The 18,029-nt window shown below is 37.5% G+C and overlaps 1 non-coding gene across 1 annotated transcript; it reads left to right on the forward strand.

Moving 5' to 3' along the window:
- The first annotated feature begins 17,471 nt into the window (after positions 1-17,471).
- LOC111762401 (U6 spliceosomal RNA) lies at positions 17,472-17,578 on the forward strand. Its single transcript, XR_002795517.2, has one exon. It is a non-coding gene; the product is annotated as a U6 spliceosomal RNA (small nuclear RNA).
- The last annotated feature ends 451 nt before the right edge of the window (positions 17,579-18,029 follow it).

Here is an 18,029-nt window from a genome sequence, read left to right on the forward strand (position 1 = left end):
AAACCACCACAGGGCTTTGATTACATGCTATGGAATTTAATAAAATTTCCCCCTATTGATAGCAATTCTGTGCAAGAAGTACTTACAGGGGCTCATGGTCTTCCATTTATTAATTCTTTATGTATATGTAAAGATAAGTATTTAATTCTCACTGTTCACTTTTAACTGACAAAGAAAAAAGTAGAAGCTACAAAAACTGTGGTACAAGTAGAAAAGTAGAAGCTACAAAAACTTCCCTGCTGTTCTGGTCCTGCATGTACCTGCCTCTGGCCAGTCACATACCTACTTAAAGCTTCCCAGTAAAGTACAACTTATAGGATGAGAATCTGAAGTCACTTTCAATACCCCCTACTACATACTGACCTGTCATATCAGGTATCAAATGTAAATCTTTCAAATGACAATATAATTGTGGAGAACTTCTGATTTTCTTTCTAATTCTGTGGGTTATGTTTAAAAAAAAAAAGCAAAAGTATGTTTACCTGATTTCTAGATACTCAGTTATATTGCACAGTTGTCACTTTATTGAATGTGTACCACAGTCCTGTGAAATTTATAAAGCATACCCTCGTATAGCTTCAGGTGCTAGAATTAAATTGATCTGTTAACACATGCAAAAAAAGTTAAGATACTATAGATACCTTAATAAATCCCAAATACTTTATCCTGAGTCTTCTGCTCTAGAAGAGACATCGTCTGGAAGTTAATTTTGACAATAATCAATCTGTGGTGTTTCATATGATAGTTACTAGTTCTTGAAAAAATCAGCTAAAACTAACAATCAATTGAAAAAGAAATAATTAGCTTTTAAAATCCTATTTTAATTCAATGCTGATAAATGTCCAATATAAATAAATGTCCAAATATTTTCCACTCTTTTAATATGGGACAAAGCATGAGTATACTGAATTGTTTCCCCTTTCCATTTATTTAAAGTGGAACAAGAATTTAAGAATTTTTCTGAAGCAATTTGAATAATAAATCTTATCCTATTATAAAGATTTTTCTAGTATTTTACATGGCCTTACACTTAACTGAATAACATTCTTTACCTACTTGCATTAATTAACCTTTCTAGAACATTCAACATAGTTTTCAAAAATTCTTTTTTTATGTTATCAGTTTTTTAGTATTTTAATTATACCACAAAATTACAATATGAAATTCAACTGTCACAAAAGATTTTTTTAAAATCACTTCAACTCGGTGGCTGAGAGCACTAGAAGGGCAGGCTTCTAGCAAAATTATTCAGCAGGACTCCATTGGTATTTTTAAGATAGTGTAAGAGGAGTAAAAGGGGAGAAAAGAAATAGACAGCATAAAACTTAGCTGCTACAGTATCTACTTCTTTAAATGATCATAAGACTTAGATTGGTAATTTCAGCCACTTTCGAATATTCCTTTTATATACACATAAATTTTGCCAGCTCCTTATCTAGCCTGTGTTCTTTACTTGGTGGTGTAACTCAAACTTTGATTCCTTCAGGATCAGAGTCCTTGATGTTCTTGTTTTTATAAGGTTACTAGAGCTTTCTTTGGGCTGATCAATGGACAAGGGACTATTAAGAGGCACCTGCTGATTTCCTGCTAAATAGTGGCTTCCCCTCTCCTCCTTTCCTCCATTGAATAGCACATCACCACTCCCCCTGGTAATCAGGATCAATCACATAAGCAAGAGAGAGACATTTACTTTACTTGTTGAACCAGCATCAAAAGGAGCACAAAATGACTAGAGAACAGTCTTAGCTATCAAAACTTCTGGAGCATAACATTTCCTGACGGAAACATTCCTTCTTTGAGCAACTAGAACATTCAAACCAACCATAACCAAAGATTCAGTATCATGAAGAAAAATTCAACGTGTAGGTTTGCTTTAGTTTCTCAGCAGCTAAAACAAATGCCATACAGTGGGTTGTCTTAAATACAGAAATTTATTGATACATGCTTTTGAGGCTAGACATCCAAAAGCACAACATCAGCAAGGCAGTGCTTTCTCCCAGAAGACTGTGGCATTTTGGACCTGTCTGCCAGTGATACTTGGTCCTTGGGTTTTCTTTCATATGATGATGTCTTCTCTTTCTATTCCAAGCTCTACTGACTTCCAAGTTCTGACTCTTCCCCATGGTTTCTCCTTCTGTGTGGCATATGCTTTGCTTATAGTAGCTTCAGTCATATTGGATTAAGGACCATTCTCATTCAGTTTGGTTACACCTTAACTAATAACATAACCAAAGAACTTATTTACAAATGGGTTCACAACCACAGGACCATGGAACCTGAACATGCCTTTTGTGGGGGACATAATTCAGCTTCCAACAGTCCACCTTCTGGACCCCCCAAAATCCATGTATTTCCCTCATACAAAATACATTAATTCTATCCCAAAAGCCTTAAGTCATTTCAGTAACAATGCTAAGTACAAACTCTCATAAAAACCAGTTACGGGTGTGGTCCAACCTGGGGCAAAATTCCTCTGTATGTGATCCTGTGAAATTTAGGATACTAGTTATATGCTTCCAATATACAATAGTGAGACAGGCAAAGGATAAATATTATCATTCCAAAGTTTAAAAATTGGAAAAAGTAAAAAATAAATGGAGGGGGGATGTCTGTCACGGGTCTGAAACAAGTAAAAAACACTTTAGGAAAGTCTCCATTAGATTTCAAGTTCTGATGGTCATCTGTGTCTTGATTCTTTGTCCTCTGGGTCTGACGGAGCAGCAGCCCCACCCCTTCCAAGGCATGCTCTCCAGGAACACTGGATTGAAGGCTCCAACCTCTCTGAGTATTTGGATGGTGACCATGCTTTCTGCAAATGCCAGGGCACACGCTCACCATCTCTGAACATTGGGGTTCACTCTTCCTGAACAAGAAGGTGCAAGACCTGCCCCTCCAATTGGAGGGTTGAACCTGCCTTTTCTACACATATGTGTAGGGCCACTCTCTTGACATAAGTAGATCTCTTCAGTCTACCCCTCCCCCCCAGCTTCCATGATACTGCCCTTAAAATCATTCTTCCTTCAATTTGTCCCTTCTCTGTCCCTCTCAGGAATAACTACTATTCTTACAAGTTTCTTGAAAAACCTTGTTGGTTTTGCCTGCAGTTCCAAGGGTTCCAAATCATCAGGCAAAAGAATGGCATTTCCGATCCTGACTTCCACTAAAATGGCTGGCTGGCTCCATTTTCAGCCACACTTTCTTTAGCAAAAGATTGTTCAGCTAAAACCTCACAAGGAAGCCTGTTTCTGTGTAATCACTTCTTGAAAGCTCAGGGAGGTGCCTGTTAGAGTTGCTTCTGGCCCTAGTCTCACTGCACAATATCTGGAGAGACAGAATTTTCCAAATCATCATTTGCTGGTTTCTTTCAAGTTATCCTTTTCCACTCTCAATTCAGCATAAGCTGCAAGAAGAAGTCAGGCTTCACCTTCTACAGTTACCTTGGTAATCTCCTGAGCTAAATATCCAAGGCCATTGCTTTCAGGTTCTGCCTTTCATTCAACATCAGAACACAATTAAACCAAGTTTTGTGCCACTTTATAACAAGGATTACGTCCCACACTCTTTCTGTTTGGGCACATCTTAACAAATAACATCTTGACAAGTCCTATTTACAAATGGGTTCACTCTCAAAGAACCACAGGTTGTAAACTCAACATGCCTTTTGTGGGGGACATGATTCAATCCCCAACAAGGTACTTAGTTGTAACAGTGATTTGGTCCACTCCCCTTATACCTTTTAATTGTCAGACCTATTACAATCTTGTTATAGGAAAGACAGTATAATATATTGGCCAATTATTTAAAACCATGTATTTCCTTAATTCTGTAAGATTTTACCCCATCCCTTCAGGGTGTCATCTCTAAGCTGATGTCAACCTAAGACTTTAGCAGGTTCTTCTACCATTCTACAAAGTCAGTTTCCTCAAAGTAATAGAATGTGTAACAAGACCAGGGAATATTGGGGCATGAAACTATTGCTACAATTCTTTTACCATAAAACTTGAGTGGTGGGAAGCAATGTTGTATGGGATTCTGTGGTGATAGATAAAACATTCCATAGGTCCATTAATGATAGCACTGAATAAGACTGCAAGAACTGAGCAGAGACTTCCTGGAAAATGGTGTCAAAGTAGGTATGCAGAGTCTGACTCCCTCACAAAAAAGAATAGAGAAAGGATAACAACCTATCTGAGGTACTAGCTTTAGAATGGGATAGTGCTATGCAGCATCCAGGAGAGAACTAGACAGATAAAGAGGCCAAAGGTAAACCATGAGTTACTTGCCCCTGTGGCTGGAAATGGCACACATACCCCATCCTCAAGGCAAATAGCCTCAGTAAAGCCCTTAACTCACTACAACCAAGGGAGTGGGATGGAGCATTCCCTGGGAGGAAGAGGGATCTAGTGGAGGGTGGAGAGTGGTTTCTTTCAGTAAATTTGGCCAACTGAGCCCCCTTTGAATCTTGGAGGGTCTTTAGCCAGTACTGAGGTGGTCTCAGGGACAGGAGAGGGGGATCTGATCAGGCAGGCTTTCACACCCAGCCAACCTGGGAGAGAGAGGAACTAAAGTAGAGAGGGGTAGAGACAGGTGCCTAAATAGCCCAGCTTGGCAAACTGTTAGACCTAAACCACCTGAGGGAGAAGAGGGCAGTTAGAGCCACATAAGCTTTTTGAAGCCTGCTTAAGCTGTGGAGCTGGTATAGCTCAGTGGAGGAATTCATGTCTTGGATATACAAGGTCCATGGTTTGTTACTTTGGTCTGCTTAAGGAAGTGATCCAGAGAGAGATCCACTGGTTTATCAGGTATCCAGCTGGTATATTATGACAGAGAACATATAGACAGATTTTTTTAAATTGTTTTAGGTTTTCTTGGAGCTGTTATTTTTTACTTTTTATAGGTTCCTTTTTTTCTTCTTCTTCTTTATTTTATTCAATGAAACCTGGTACATTACCTGTGGAGGGCATGCTAAAGGGTGATTGACTGATGTGCATCAACAGCCTGAGAAGTGCTTAGGGGCTTAAGAGGAAAGGCTGTTTTTCCTGGATATTTTGTTGTCAATGTTTTGTTTCTTGTTTGTTGACTTTCCCTTTTCTTTGTTTCATTTGTTTTTCTTTTCCTTATTTTTTCTACTGACTTTATTTCTTTTATTTCCTTCATTTTTTTATCTTCTGTTTTCTGTTGTTTTTCTTTTATCCCATCTCCTTTTGTTTGGCATTTTTTTTAATTCCCTCTCTTTTTCTTTTTCTTCCCTTTTCCTCTTTTCTCATCACTCCAGCATTTTAATTCATTCTATTTTTTTTCTCTCTTTTGGACCTTGTTTCATATTTTTTTTCCACCTTTTTTATTCTTAGTCCTTTGTACATTTTAAAATTTTTTCCTCATATTACAATTTTATTTTCCTAGCTCTTGTATGGTTCATTTTCTACCATTTTTTAAAAAAAAATATTATTACTATTATTCTTTTTCTCTTCTTATATCTTCCTTTTCCTCTGGCCCTAATTTTTTTTCAAGGGAACACAGACAACTACAAGGATACAGTATAAGAGGAACCAAGTATCAAAAAGGAACCTTACCACACACAAACACAAAAACCAAGAAAATAAAAGCCTAGAGTAGGAAGAGAATCTATCCAACCAAATAAGCAATCAAGATAAACTGATGCCTAGATACCAACAAAAACTGCAAGGCACACTAAGAAACAGAAAGACATGACCCAGTCTAATGAACAAACAAAAAAACAGGAGGAGATGTAGAACATGGAACTAATCAGGGATGTCCAAACAAATATCATGAATCAACTTAATGAAATGAAGGAAAAGGTAAAGGATATTAAAAAGACACTGGGGGAAACGGACTTTGGCCCAGTGGTTAGGGCGTCCGTCTACCATATGGGAGGTCCGCGGTTCAAACCCCGGGCCTCCTTGACCCGTGTGGAGCTGGCCATGCGCAGTGCTGATGCGCGCAAGGAGTGCCGTGCCACGCAAGGGTGTCCCCCGCGTGGGGGAGCCCCACGCGCAAGGAGTGCGCCCGTGAGGAAAGCCGCCCAGCGTGAAAAGAAAGAGCAGCCTGCCCAGGAATGGCGCCGCCCACACTTCCCGTGCCGCTGACGACAACAGAAGCGGACAAAGAAACAAGACGCAGCAAATAGACACCAAGAACAGACAACCAGGGGAGGGGGGGGATTAAATAAATAAATAAATCTTTAAAAAAAAAAAAGACACTGGGAGAACATACTGAAGAAATCATAAACTTACATTAAAGGATAATGGATATGATACTGATGTACAATGTAAGAAATAAAAAATATCCTGGAAGCATATAACAGCAGATGTGAACAGGCAGAGGAAAGAATTAGTGATGTCAAAGACAGTACAACTGAAATTAAACAGATAGTAGAATGGACAGATAAAAAGAGAAAAAAATCCAGCAGTGACTTAGGGATTTGAATGACAACATGAAACACACAAATATACACATTGCAGGCATCCCAGAGGGAGAAGACCAGGGAAAGGGGGCAGAAGTGTTAGAGGAAATAATGGCTGAAAAATTCCCAACTCTTTTGAGGGACATGGACATACATGTCCAGGAAGTGCAGTGCACCCAAACACTGTAAATCCTAACAGGCCTACCCCAAGACACATACTTGTCAAATAGTCCAGTGCTCAAGATAAAGAGAAAGTACTGAAAGCAGTAAAAGAAAAAGATAAATCACAAACAAAGGAAGCATGAAAAGGTTAAGTACTGATTTCTCTTCTGAAACCATGGAGGCAATAAGGCAATGGTATGACATACTTAAGGTGCTAAAAGAGAAAACTTCCAGCCAAGAATTCTCTATATAGCAAACCTGGCATTCAAAAATGTGGGAATAGTTCAAAATATTCACAAACAGAAATTAAGAGTTTGTCAACATAAAATCTGCCATTCAAGAAATACTAAAAGGAGTCTGCAGGTTGAAAGGAAAAAACAGGAGAGAGAGGGTTGGAGGAAAGTGTAGGAAAGAAGATTATTGGTGAGAATAACTAAAAGATTGAGAGACAAATAAAAACAACATATGACATATATAAGCCTAAAGAAAACATGGCTAATGTAAGCAATTCCTTGATAGTAATAACATTGAATGTTAATGGATTAAAATCTCCAATCAGAGACAAAAATTGGAAGAATGGAAATATGACCCATCTATATGCTGTCTACAAGAGAATCACCTTAGACCCAGGGACACAAGGAGGTTGCAAGAGAATGGTTGAAAATACAATTTTATATGCAAATAGTGAGCAAAAAAGTGCAGGAATAGCTATACTAATATCACACAAAATAGACTTTAAATGCAAAACTATTGTTAGAGACAAAGTAGGACACTATATATTAACAAAAGGAGAAATCTATCAAGAAGAAAAAACAACCATAAACTTTTATGTACTTAACCAGGGCACCTCAAAATATATGAGGCAAACATTGGAAAAACTAAGTGCAGAAATGGATGCTTCTACAATTATAGTGGGGAATTTTAATATACCATTATCACATTAGAAAGAACATCTTAACAGAGGATCAATAAAGAAACAGACACCTTGAATAATAATTAGAGGATCTAGACCTAATAGACATATACAGAACATCACACCCAAATACAGCAGGATATACATTCTTCTCTAGTACACATGGATCATTCTTCAGGATCGAACACATGCTGGATCACTGAAAAACTCTCAACAAATTCAGAAAGATTGAAATTATACGAAGTAATTTCTCTGACTAAATGGAATGAAGCTGAAAATCAGTAAGGAGCAAAGAACTAAATTAGGCACAAAGATTGGAAGTTAGGCAACACACTCTTAGACAATCAGTGGGTCAAGGAGGAAATTGCAAAAGAAATCAGAAACTATCTTGAAATTAATGAAAATGACAACACAATATATCAAAATCTATGGAATGCGGCAAAAGCAGTGCTGAAAGAGAAATTTATAGCCATAAATACCTATATTAAAAAAGAAGAAAAAGCCAAAATCAAAGACCTAACTGCAACCTGGAGGAATTAGAGAAAGAACAACAAACTAATCCCAAAGCAAGTAGAAAGAAGAAACTACAAAGATTAGAACAGAGCTAAATAAATTTTAAAATAAGGAAGCACTAGAAAATATCAACAAAACCAAAAGCTGGTTCTTTGAGAAGATTAATAAAATTAACAGACACTTAGCTAGACTAACAAAGAAAAGAAAAGAAACAATGCAAACATATAAAATAAGAAACAAGGAAGAAGATATTACCACTGACTCCAATGAAATAAAGTGTATCATAAGAGAACACTTGGAAAAATTGTTTGCCAACAAGATGGATAAAATAGATGAAATGGAAAGTTTTCTAGAAACACAAAAGCAGCCTATATTGACAAAAGAAGAAATTGATAAATATAACAGACCAATTACAAATAACAAGATGGGATTAGTCAACCAAAACCTCCCAAGAAGAGCCAAGGACCAGATGGTTTCACAAGTGAATTCTAAGAAACATTCCAGAAATAATTAACATTAATCCTGCTTAAACTCTTCCAAAAATAGAAGTGAAGGGAACATTGCCTAACTCATTCTATGATGTCAACATATTCCTAATACCAAAGCCAAAGAAAGACACACAAGAAAGGAAAATATAGACAAATTTCTCTAATGAATCTAGACACTAAATTTCCCAACAAAATACTTGCTAATCACATTTAACAATACACCCAATGAATTATAGACTATGACCAAATGGGTTTTATCCCTGGTTTGCAAAGATGGTTCAACATAAGAAAATTAATCAATGTAATACACATTAACAGCTTGGGGAGAAAAATCACATGATCATCTCTATTGATGCAGAAAAAGCATTCTACAAAATAAAGCACCTTTTCCTGATAAAAAAACATTTCAAAAGATTGGAATAGAAAGCTGCTTCCTAAACATGGTAAAGGGTATATAAGAAAAATCCAGAGCTAACATCATAGTCAATGGTGAAATGCAAAAAGCTTTCCTTCTAAGTTCTGGAACAAGACAAGTATTCCCACTTTCACTGCTCACACTTTCACTGCATTAGAAGTACTCACTCAATCACTTAGGAAATAAAAAGATATAAAAGGCATCCAAATTGAAAAGAAAGGTGTAAAAAATTCACTGTTTGCGGATGACATGATCTTATATGTAGAAAGCCCTGAGAAATCTACAACAAAACTTCTAGAGCTTATAAATGAGTTCAGTAAAGTGGCAGGATATAAGATCAAAATGCAAAAATCAATAACATTTCTGTACACCAATAATGAACAATCTGAGGAGGAAATCAAGAAAAAAAATCCACTTACAATAGCAACTAAAAGAATCAAAAACCTAGGAATAGACTTAGCTAAAAATGTAATGGACTTGTATGCAGAAAACTACACAAAACTGTTAAAGGAAATCATAGAAGACCTAAATAAATGGAAGAATATTCTCAGTTCCTGGATAGGAAGATTAAAGTTCATTAAGGTGTCAATCCTACCCAAACTGATTTACAGATTTAGTAATAATACAATCCCAATAAAAATTAAAAAAGCATTTTTCACTGAATTGGAAAATCTAATTACAAAATTTACTTTGAAAAGCAAGGGGCCTCAATAGTCAAAGACATATTGAAAAAAAAAATGAAATTGGAGGACGCACACTACCTGACTTTAAAACATACGACAGAGCAACAGTGGTCAAAACTGCGTGGTATTTGCACAAGGATAGACATACTGACCAATGGAACAGAACTGAGTGTTCTGATATAGATCCTTGCATATATGGTCCACTGATATTCCACAAGGCCCACAAGCCCACTCAACTAGGAGGGAATGGCCTCTTCAACAAACGGTGCTTGGAGAACTGGATATCCATATCCAAAAGTATGGGAGAGGATCACCATCTCATGCCCTGTAAAAAAATTAACTCAAGATGGATCAAAGATTTAAATATAAGATCCAAGACCATAAATCTCCTGGAAGACAATGTAGGGAAGCATCTTTAAGATCTTTTAATAGGAAACAGTTTCATAAACTTTATACCCAAAGCACAAGCAATGAAAGAAAAAAACAGATTAACGGAACTTCCTCAAAATTAAAAACTTTTGCACTTCAAAGGAGTTTGCCAGGAAACCGAAAAGGCAGTCGACTAAATAGGAGAAAATATTTGGTAACCATCTATCTCATAGGGGCCTAATATCCAACATATAAACAGAAATCCAATATCTCTGAAATAAATAGACAAACAACCCATTTTAAAAATGGGCAAGTGATTTGAATAGACACTTCTCCAAAGAAGGAATACAAATGACTATAAAGGACATGAAAAGATTCTCAACATCACTAGCTATTAGAGAACTGCAAATCAAAACTACAATAATATATCATCTTACACCCATTATACTGGTAGCTATTAAAAAGTAGAGGACCACAAGTGTTGAAGAGGATGTGGAGGAATAGCAACACTTATCCACTGCTGGTGGGAATGTAGAATGGTGCAGCCGTTGTGGAGGACAGTTTGGCAGTTCCTCGGGAAGCTAACTGTAGAATTGCCATATGATCCAGTAATCCCACTGCTGGGTATATGTCCAGAAGAATTGAAAGCAGGGACATGAATAGGCTTATGTACAACAATGTTCATAATACCATTATTCACCATTACTAAAAGTTGGAAACAAACCAAATGTCCATCAACAGAAGAATGGATAAGCAAGTTGTGGTATACACATAAAATGGAACATTACTCAGCTGTAAGAAGGAATACAGTATTAACTCACAGGATGACATGGACGAATCTTGAAGACCTTATATTGAGTAAAGTAAGCCAGGGATTGAAGGACAAATATTACATTATCTCACTGTTACAAATTAAGCAAATTAAGCAGACTCACAGAGCTAAAGTCCAAAAGATAGGTTTACAGGAGACAGAAAAGCAGTAGAGGATTGTGAGCTAATGCCCATATGGGCAAAATCTATGATAAGGTAGAAAGGTGTAGTTGTCCAGTGATGGGCCTGACAGTGTGCAGTGATACCATTGGTTTCTGTGGTGCTAGGGTGATGGGGGGGGGGGCAGTGCTATCCTTGGAAATGGGAGAAGGGTCAGGGGAAGCAGCAGGTGAACTCTGGGAATTTGCAGGTCTGTAGTTAAAACTACAATGTTGGGAATGTTCTTTTGGCAAATAGGTAGGGGAGGATTACTGGTGTAGTGTGTTTGATGTGGGGAGATACATACAAGATAGGGCATGCCTGGGGCATGCTTCTACAGAATATGTAAGGGTTCATCTTATCATAATGTTTTATATCAGTGGGTGGAGACCCGCACAATAAACAAGAAAATATTAAATTCCTATCTTAGGGAGTTGTGCTGTGTTCTCAAATGGAGGGACAAGAGGCTTTCAACATAGGCAGTGCCTAATAAAAGACAACAGACCAATATGCCAAGCCCTCAATATTATTGTAAATAACTATGAATCTTATTCTTCAAAAAGTGAAAGAGTGTGTACCATAGGTCCCAAGGTGAGGGGTAGGGAAGAATAGAATAGATGGAACCAAGGGCTTTTTTAGAGCCTTAGAATTGTTCTGCATGCTCTCGCAGTAATGGATACAGTCCATTTAAAATTCCATCAAAATTTATAAAAGTGTTCAGTTCAAAATGTAAATCATACTGTAAACCACTGACCATGATTAGTAGCAATGCTTCAATATTTGTCAACTCTAACAAATATACCATCTGCATATAAAACGTTATTAATAGGTGAGTGGGGAAAAGGGGAAGGGCACTAGGTATATAGGAATCTCCTATATTCTACGTGTGACTTTTCTGTAACTTAAAGCTTCTTTGAAGATAAAATGAAAAAAAAAAAAGCAGTGGGATAGTATAGGGAACAAAATGTCACTGTACAAACAAAACAACAGATCTTACAGTGATGAAAGACATAATGGCTAAAAAAGGGTTTTATATTATTTAAATTTATTTTAATTGTTTTGTATTTTACATGTTACTTTTTAAACTATCATTATTTCATTTTCTTATTGTTTTATTTAGTTATTTTCTTGGCTTCATCTTTGGAAATGTTTTGGATCACAGAATAGTCACAGCTTTGGCAGGGGAGGAACACTGGTGCGGGGAGATGCTTGGGAGGGGGTTCATCAGGGTGATGACTCTAAGGCATATAAATGTATTCAAGTGTTCATGGGGAATTGTCATGGTGGGTGGAGATCCACACAATACCCTAAAGAATATCAAATTCCCATCCTTGGGAGTTCTGCTACATTCTCTAATGGGACAGCAAGAATTCTCCAAGCACAGGGATAGTGCCCAGTGAAGGAGGATGAACCATTGTGCCAGGCCCTTGATCTTGATGTTTTTACTTATGAACCTTCTCTTTTGAAATTGAAACTTAGTCTAGTAGTTAGGTTGCCTAATAGTTACCTTCTGAGGGCCTCCTTGCTGCTCAAATATGTCCTCTATGTCTAAGCCAAATTCATCACATAAATGCACTACCTTCCCCCACCCCATGTGGAACATGACTCCTGGGGATGAGCCTCCTTGGCACAGAGGGATTATAACCAAGTGCCAGGTAACAATGCCTCTGATAAAAGACCTTGATCATAAGGGAGAAATGGTAAATACAAATGAGTGCTTCAGGCTAAGAGATTTCACTGTGATTAGGGAGGTTATTCCAGAGGTTACACTTATGCAAGTCTCAACAGGATCTCATTGACTGCCACAGTAAATATTGTCTCAAATAGCAGGGCTCCTGAACGCTCTAGAGACACCCAGACACTATAGGCAGGGAAGGCAGGGCTGGTGTTTGGCACCTGCCAGTAAACCTGATCTTGGAATTTTTGCTCCCCAGTTGACAGAGTTGGACTCATTTGTGGTTTCCCTATGCATGGCTCTTCTGCCTCTTCTAATTGAACCCATAGTTAGTACTATACTTGATCGGTGTATGTCCAAGAGAATTAAATCTTTGGTCAACCCATGTGCCAGTTGGGCTCTGAATCTCAGTAGAGTTTCAACACCTACTCTCTAGTTCATTGGACTCCTCCAGGACAACTAACAAGGTGATGATGATGGACAACGCCCATCCCAAGGAACAGAGAGCGAGCAACAGCAAGCAAGATAGTTCTCAATTGGAGGCAGAGTGGGCATCACCATCCCATAATCCTCAAGACTTGGGAATGAACAAAGGACTAAATTAGACCTACTATTATTCTACTATAGACTTACTGTTATTGTAGCAATTTAAGAACATTTATCATTGATGTGGAAGCAGTGGCCACCAGTTGTTCTGAGGGGAGAGAGATGGAAAAATACGTGTAGTATGGGGGCATTTTCAGGACATTGGAATTGTCCTGCAGGATGTTGCAATGACAGATACAGGCCATTATATATTTTATCATAACTTACAAAATTGCCCGAGACAGAGTGTAAACTATAATATAAACTATAATCCATGGTTAGTGGCAATGCTTCAATAAGTGTTCATCAATTGTGACAAATGTACACACTAATGAAGGATGTTGTTAATGTGGTAATCATGCAAGGGTGGAGTATGTGGGGCATATAGGAAGTGCTTACATATTTTATGTAACATTTATGTAATCTAAAGTTTCTTAATAGAAAGAAAGAGAAAGAAAAAGAGAAAGAGAAAGAGAGAGAGAGAGTAAGAGAGAGAGAGAGAGAAACTACTCAGCATAAGAAAAACAAATCCACATCCTGAGTATATATCTACTCTGTGAGAACTAAGCACTTCAAATTGACCAGGTTGCCAATCGTTTTCACCAGGATATGTTTGGCTTTTGGATTTTGGTAGATTGGGCACTCAGCAGAGGCCACAGTCAAAAGCCTTAATAAGGAAAACATGCTTTTATTGCCATGCATAGCTTCCATTCCTGCCACTTTATATATAGGCTCATTTTGAAAACAATAGTGTGGATAGTCAAAGAGTTTAACTGATGCCTTATCTTGGCCTCTTGATTGTTGAGTCTCTTCTACCACATATGGCCTCTGATAGGCGTCTATGAAGGATGCAAATATCTTCACACTTTATTCACAATATAATTATTCTCTCAGATCTTCTTGTCACTAACGTTCCAATTTTGTTTTTTCCAGCTCTTGGCAGCCAGCCAATCCATTATCCCTTGTTCATAAGACAGTATAATTCTGGATTTCATGTCATCTCTCATTTCATGCAGTGCTTAAATATTTGATGCACTACCCAAAGTACTGCCTGTTTGGTATACCAAAGGCTCACAAGGCCACTCCTGGGCAAGGTTTTGTGCAGCAGCCATCCACTTCTCTCTGGTGCCCAGAGCATGTATATCCATTGATAAATCAAGCTGAATTTTTCCTCCTGAACAAATAGGTAAAAGGGAACTACTAAATAGGCCATAGGTGGTGTGGGTTAAAGGAGAGGTAACAGTTATAGAAACAGGTGCCATGGGAGTTTGAAACATCTTTTCATGCAATTTATTTGGGCCTTGTGGACATGTTAAAGCCCATTCTTGTAAATATCATTTATATTTTATAATTGAGTGATGCTGTGCATGTCCAATTTTATGGTTCAATGGATCAGATAATGCCGATTTCTTCAGGATGGGAAGATCATGTTGCAGAATCATATAATGTCTTATGATCAGAAATTTAATATATACCAGAGCCCAGTGGCAAGTCAGTATCTGCTTTTTGAATGGAAAATAGTTGCCAGCAGAGGGGAGCATGGTCCTTCTTCAATCTTGTAATATTTTTGCTGTGATTTTTTTGTTAGAGATTGTCACTGACTCTGGATAGAATTTGTCTGCCCCACACTATCAATACGATTAGATCTACTTTGTCTCAAGGTTTAAGTGGCCACTTGCATTACAGTCTGGATTTGCTGCTGAGCATTTTATTTCTCTGATTGGTTCCAACTGTCAGCCTTACAGGTAATACTAATAAATGGGTAAAAGCAGGATGGACAAATGTAGTAGACATTGCCTGCAAAACCCAAAGAAGCCTACCAAGCATTGTGCTTCTTCTTTATGGTGGGTGGTATAAGGAACAACTAACCTCAGTTACTGGATGCTTAAAACATTTCACCTATGAGTCATGTCCCTTAACTGTAAATGGGTTTGTCTCCCATCCACAGTTACAGGTGTTTTTAGTATCAAATGTCATGATGTCATCAATATAACATGAGTTTTATGTTCTAGTTTAGAGGCCATCACCTCTAGAGTAGTCTTTGTACCTCTCTTTAGGATATGCTAGGATCAAACTCTTATTATGGCCAAGAGACAATGAGAGATTGGAGTGGGAGTGAATTGCTTTATCTTGGGAGGTAACTGTCCCATGTGTATTCATATATTTCCTTTTGCATATAAGGAATGGTTCCCTTAGAGAGCTGAAAGATTTGTGTCTTCTTGAACAGGAAGTTGTGAGGAATTTAGAATTTCAAGGTTCTCAATCTCATCCAAGACTGTCCATGTGTCCTTATGCCATATGTCAGGGTTCCACTTCTTCCCTATCAGTACCCTTGTCTTGTTCTACCCTGGTGTGGTAGAACATTTAATTGGCGCTGAATCTCCCAATTGTGTCCCCTTATTGCCAAAAATCCAATTCCAACTCTGTTCACTTTAAATCAGAACTTAAATATGTTTCTGAGCCATAAATGCCCTTTGACTACAAGAGAGCCTACTGTTTCAAAACTTCACATATGTCTTATGGTTCTCCATGAATATTCTTAATTGTATGCTCATAGGTTTTAATTCCTATATTCCCTATGTTTATTCTAGGACTAAAGAAGAAGATGGATAGCTCCAGTATTTAAAAATCAATACTGTTGTCATAGCACTAAGTAACCAGGGCCATCTGATATCCCTCCAGTTCTACTTTATCCCATACTACCATTAGTGAAACTTCTAATAATTCTGATGCCACCATCTGTAGATTACTCATGTCCCATATTTCTTGCTCCCCAAATATTTGAGTAACCAAATCCCTGAATCCCATATTGAGGTCTGTTTCCTAGGGCCAGTTCCAGCACCAATTACTCTATTTGGTCCCTGTAGAAAACAAGGTATATTCAACTAGTATGGTCCAAAGAGATTTTACTTACAAAAGTATGTGGGAGGGAAGGGAACCACAGGAGACAGTGCAATAATTCAAGTTTGGTAGCAGCAGAGCTGTTGACATCCTAAGGCTAAAAGGAATGAAGGAGGAACTGGCTATCTGAATTCAGAAGGAGGGGGTCATTTAGAGAACGCTACTTTGAAAGATGCAGTAATCTTGGCTGAAGGACACATATCACCTAGAGTAACCTATTAGGGAGTAAGTAAGAGGAATAACTATCCCAGTATTACTCTGACCAGGCTCCCTATCAGCTAAAGTCTAATGAAAGCCAGATTCTAATGAAAACCAGAGGAAAGGAAGCCACTGATATAGTCCATACAGGTCAGCTTGCTAGGGTAGAAAGCAGGGTGGAGGATAGAGAATGGAGGTGAAGGAGAAATTAAATATATCTACTACAAATGGTGATTATTTCTTAAGTCCATGTCAAGATTCAGAAAAATGTCAGAATGTGAAAGGAACCACTAGGTAGAGACACTGAAAGTTAGGTTGCAAAACGGGTATAAGATGGAAAATAAGTTGTTTTTCATGATCATGGTTGGCAACAGATTGTTGGTTGATTGTTGAGTTTTGCAGGAGTACCTGGGGGGAAACGGGAGAAAGGAAGGACAGAATAGTGGCTGTCTGACTTTGATTCTGATTCAATGGTTAAACCTTTAGAAAGAACAGAAGATGATGAAGGAGATGATTTCACAAGAGCCTCTGTGAGATGTTGTGGCAAAATTAGTGCCAACTTAGACCACCAGACATCCCCAAATCTGTTTGGGTCATAATATGACTATGTCAGAATGAATATCCAAGGAATTCTATGTTGCTTTAACAGCTAGAGAATTTTCCACCACAGGAACAGCTTATAAAGCACATAGATGTTCTCACAGACGGCACCAGCATCAGGAGGTGGGGAAGGTTCTACAATAAAATGGTTTAATAAATATCAAATATTGATAAAGGGACCAGAATCGAAGAACTTTGTGGACTGATCGTAAGCACATGTAAAATAATCCCAGAGACTCCCACAAGTGTGAGGAAGAATTTGTTGGAGGCTAAGATGCTTTATTGTGAAGGAGGGGTCAAAAGTCAGTAAAGATTTTTATCATTAAAAGTTACCATTTTGAATCCACAGCCTGAGGAAACCTGGAAAAACAGTTTGCACACATGAGGTCAGTGTTTAGGGGATCTGGCTACCTTACTTATATGAGTAAAATTAGAAATTTGTCTGACCTTCTGAATTTAATTTCTATGATGGAATTTCATTAATAAAAATATAGTCCTAATTTAGTAGCTAGAAAGGCCAGGAATCTGCCACTCTTTTCCAAATATACAAATAAGGATTTAAAAATTTACACTCCAGTGCTCATTTTGGCAGCACATATACTAAAATTAGAACAATACAGAGAAGATTAGCACAGCCCCTGCACAAGGATGACACGCAAATTCGTGAAGCGTTCCATATTTAAAAAAAAAAATTTACCCTCCAGTAGTTCCTTCTGGAATATAGCAAAGATAATCCAGGCAATTTTAATTAAGGAAATCTAAAATAGCCAGTGCAAATGAATATTAATTACTGACTGAATAGTCTAAATTATAGAAATAATTATTACATGCAGAAAGGAAGAAGTGAGAGTAATATCTAGATAAAAATGTGCTTAAGCCTCTGATATTTGGTCAACTTAAATTACTCATATATTAAATTTTTTGTTATTCGAAAAGTTGTCGGTTTACAAAAAATTGACACCATGCCTTAGTGTGGTACATTTGTAACATTCATGAGGGAATATTTTTATAATTGTACTATTTGTCCATCATTTACAATCAGGTTCACTGTTTGTGTTGAACTGTCCTATACTTTTAAAATTTTTATTCTAGTAACACATATACAAACTAACCTTTCCCCTTTTAACCACATTC

Source organism: Dasypus novemcinctus, chromosome 1, assembly GCF_030445035.2.
Source record: "Dasypus novemcinctus isolate mDasNov1 chromosome 1, mDasNov1.1.hap2, whole genome shotgun sequence".
NCBI classification, from domain to species: domain Eukaryota; kingdom Metazoa; phylum Chordata; class Mammalia; order Cingulata; family Dasypodidae; genus Dasypus; species Dasypus novemcinctus.